The sequence below is a fragment of the Phyllobates terribilis genome, unplaced genomic scaffold, assembly GCF_046119375.1.
Source record: "Phyllobates terribilis strain yellow unplaced genomic scaffold, ASM4611937v1 Scaffold_103__1_contigs__length_5881359, whole genome shotgun sequence".
Lineage (NCBI taxonomy): Eukaryota > Metazoa > Chordata > Amphibia > Anura > Dendrobatidae > Phyllobates > Phyllobates terribilis.
In genome coordinates, this window is record NW_027362863.1 from 3,078,262 (window position 1) to 3,082,878 (window position 4,617).

Sequence of the window (4,617 nt, forward strand, 5' to 3'; positions counted from 1 at the left end):
GTAAGGGAGCGGGTGGCAGTCTCTGGATGAATGGACAGGGAGATACGGCAAGTGATCAGGGCAGTCTCTGGGTGAACGGACAGGGAGATACGGCAAGTGATCAGGGCAGTCTCTGGGTAAGGGGTAGGTACGACCTGTGATGGCAGAGCCTCCGGGTAGGCTAGCAGGCAGATGGTAGATGGGTGCTCCCAGGTGAGCAAGCGAGAGTCTCTGGAATAGCAGGTGGTCACGGCACGTGACGGCGGAGCCTCCGGGCTGGCAGGCAGGCAGGTAACGGAGAAGCGCTCCCAGGTGAGCGGGCAAGAGTCTCTGGAATAGCTGGTGGTCACCGCACGTGACAACGGGACCTCCGGGCTGGCAAGCAGGCAGGTAACGGAGATGCGCTCCCAGGTGAGCGGGCAAGAGTCTCTGAGATAGCTGGTGGTCACAGCACGTGACAACGGAGCCTCCGGGCTGGCAAGCAGGCAGGTAACGGAGAAGCGCTCCCAGGTGAGCGGGCAAGCTGGTCCATAGACAGACTGACCGGAGTAGTAAAGCAGACCGTCGGACCTCAGGCAAGCAGGCAGGTAGCTGATATGCGCTCCCAGGTGAGCGGGCAGGCTGGTCCTTAGACAGACTGACAGGAGTAGTAAGGCAGACCGTCGGACCTCAGACTGGCAGACAGGTAACAAGTATTCAGGCAGGAATCAGGCAGGTAACTGGCAGGAATCAGGCAGGTAACTGGCAGGTAACTGGCAGGTAACTGGCAACGGGACCTGAGGGCTGAAGCACAGGTGAGACACAGGTGCAAACAACATTGCTCGGGCACCTCCATTTTGGAGGAGGTGCCTTTTATATGATGAAGTCCTCCGGCCATTGGCCGGGGACTCTTTAGGGCGGCGCGCGCGGCCCCTTTAAGAGGAGGGGAGCGCGCGCGCGCGCGCCCTAAGCACAGGGGCCGGGAAGGAGCGCGCGCCGAGAGCAGAGCAGGAGGAGGACGCCGGGACGGAGCGCGCGCTGACAGCAGAGCGGGGAGAGGACGCCGGGCAGGAGCGCGCGCTGACAGCAGAGCGGGGAGAGGACGCCGGGCACGGAGCAGAGCGGTGAGGGGAGCAGCGTCCCTGCCTAGCAGAGGGCAGGGACGCCAGCGCTACACTGAGCAAGTTGGAAGCAAGTGTGTAAAGCGGGCTCACAGGGTGAGCCAGCCCCATACCCGGCAGGTGATGTCTGTGTATTACAGCCAGGACCTGCAGCTAACAATTGCGGGTGGAGCGCTGCTCTGACATACATAACACGCAACAGCATGCGTGCGTGTCATTCCCTCCGCCCATCGGTGAGCCTGTGATGTAATTGCGGGTCGGCGATGGGTTGTCATTATAGCCTGGTGTCAGCTGATGACCCCCGTGCCTGTCATTATGGAGCTCCTTTGAAACCCTGACTGTGGCCATGCTTCAAAGGAGACTATGATTTCTGATATATACATCTTTGTATCTAGCACAGGCGATTGGACAATTGCGTCTTCAAGTCCCCTAAGGGGGCTAACAATTATAGTGAAAAATAAAAAAAATGTTTTGAAAAAAAAAATTAAAATATAGCTTTTATTAAACTTAATTAAAAATGTAGGGATCAATGTAGGGATGCCCTGCATTTGGTTAGCTGCAGGGCATCTCTACATTTATCCATTTACCATAGATTTCCTGATGAACCAACATCTGGTGGAGAAATGCGTCGAGATACATTGGAAGACTGTACATGTGGACTGATAAGTATCATGGCCCATGAAATCTATACGTTGTTCAGTCTATAACTGTGCTTTTTTTTAACACTAATGTTTACAGTGCCTACAAGTAGTATTCAACCCCCTGCAGATTTAGCTGGTTGACACATGCGGAATTAACTTGGCATTGTGACATTTGTACTGTAGATCAGCCTGGAAGTGGGAAATGCACTGCAGCAAATATTGTTTTTTTTCTTTTTTTTTTTTTTTAAAACGTTAAAAGTTAGTTCAGAGTGTCATTTGTTATTCAACCCCTCAAACCACAAGAATTCTGTTTGGTCCCCCTAAAGTATTAAGAAGTAGTTCAGGCACCAAGAATAATGAGCTTCACATGTGTGGATTAAAGATCTCTTTTGCCAGCCTTTTCTGACTATTTAAGACCCTCCCCAAACTTGTGAACAGCACTCAGACATGGTCAACATGGGAAAGATAAAGGAGCATTCCAAGGCCATCAGAGACAAGATCGTGGAGGGTCACAAGGCTGGCAAGGGGTACAAAACCCTTTCCAAGGAGTTGGGCCTACCTGTCTCCACTGTTGGGAGCATCATCCGTAAGTGGAAGGCTTATGGAACTACTGTTAGCCTTCCACGGCCTGGACAGCCTTTGAAAATGTCCTCCCGTGCCGAGGCCAGGCTTGTCCGAAGAGTCAAGGCTAACCCAAGGACAACAAGGAAGGAGCTCCGGGAAGATCTCATGGCAGTGGGGACATTGGTTTCAGTCAATACCATAAGTAACGTACTCCACCGCAATGGTCTCCGTTCCAGACGTAAGGTACCTTTACTTTCAAAGCGTCATGTCAAGGCTCGTCTACAGTTTGCTCATGATCACTTGGAGGACTCTGAGACAGACTGGTTCAAGGTTCTATGGTCTGATGAGACCAAGATCGAGATCTTTGGTGCCAACCACACACGTGACGTTTGGAGACTGGATGGCACTGCATATGACCCCAAGAATACCATCCCTACAGTCAAGCATGGTGGTGGCAGCATCATGCTGTGGGGCTGTTTCTCAGCCAAGGGGCCTGGCCATCTGGTCCGCAGCCATGGGAAGATGGATAGCACGGCCTACCTGGAGATTTTGGCCAAGAACCTCCGCTCCTCCATCAAGGATCTTAAGATGGGTCGTAATTTCATCTTCCAACAAGACAACGACCCAAAGCACACAGCCAAGAAAACCAAGGCCTGGTTCAAGAGGGAAAAAGTCAAGGTGTTGGAGTGGCCTAGTCAGTCTCCTGACCTTAACCCAATTGAAAACTTGTGGAAGGAGCTCAAGAATAAAGTCCACATGAGACACCCAAAGAACCTAGATAACTTGTAGAAGATCTGCATGGAGGAGTGGGCCAAGATAACTCCATAGACCTGTGCCGGCCTGATCAGGTCTTATAAAAGACGATTATTAGCTGTAATTGCAAACAAGGGTTATTCCACAAAATATTAAACATAGGGGTTGTATAATAATTGACCCACACTTTTATGTTTAAAATTTAATAAAATTCAACTGAGCAACATTACTTTTTGGTTTGTAAGATTTATGCTTCTGTTCATGAATCCTACTCTCGTTTGCAGTTTGAAGGCTCTAACTTATTTGCATCTTATCAAATCAGCTAAATCTGCAGGGGGTTGAATACTACTTGTAGGCACTGTATATTTGTGCTCACCATTCCATTATGAATTATTTGGATCTATTATTGTGACTGCTATCTAAGATCAGGATAGCTTCTCGCTTGAGGTCAAGCTGAAGGGCTAAGGATTTACCGTATTTTTCGGACCATAAGGCGCACTTTTTTTCCCCAAAATTTGGAAGGAAAATTGGGGTGCATGTTATGGTCCGAACGTTACTTTACCGGTGGCGGTGGAGCGGGGATCGCAGGGTCCTCCGGCGGCGGCAGAGGTGAGATGCTGCTGAAGCCGGGGCCTGTACCTGTGCTGGTGTCGGGTGGTGAAGCAGAGGAGCCGGGGCCTGTGCCGGGCTGTGAGTGGTGTCCGGCGGTGAGGCAGAGGAGCCGGGGCCTCTGTCGGGCTGTGAGCGGTGTCCGACGGTGTGGTAGAGCAGCGTGTGCTGCTTCCGGAGCTCCGGCGGCCATTTTCCTGTAGATCTCTGCCTCACCGCCGGACCCATTCACAGGTCCAGGCCTCAGGCAAGTTCACAGGCCCCAGGCCCGTCCACAGGCCCTAGGCAAGTCCACAGGCCCCAGGCAAGTCTACAGGCCCCAGGCCCCAGGCCAGTCCACAGGCCCCAGCCGGTCCACAGGCCCCAACCAGACACTGGCATTTCACCTCTTCTGCTGCCCCCGGGTTCCTGAGGCAAGGAACAGAGGGATCTGCGATCCTGATCCACCATCACCGCAACTCACAGCTGCTGCAGCACCGGCTTCATGTATCCAGGGTCCGCAGCATTCCTCCACTTCCGCCGGGCCGGTTTCCTGAAGGATCCTGCCTCCTGCTCCACCACCCCCCCAGGTAGGATACCTAATCAGACTATAAGACGGACCCCATCTTATAAAAAATATTTTTTTTCCTATTTTCCACCCCAAAATTTGGGGTGCGTCTTATGGTCCGGTGCGTCTTATAGTCCGAAAAATACGGTATATATGAATCAATGGGCATATTTGTCAGATGTCATATCTTGTATATATATCCGCATTCAAGAATGTACAATATTATATTGCTGCCTTGCTGTGCTTTATTTACATTTTGGACTCGAGATACTCTCCTACTCTTACATTGTATATTGTTTGCATACCCTGCCGACCTCGTTTTTATGTAGTTACAGTGGATGATTTATTTATATATATATATATATATTTCTAATCCCGTTACTATCATACTAGCCCTGTGCTCTCCCTCTCTATTAGTGTTCAG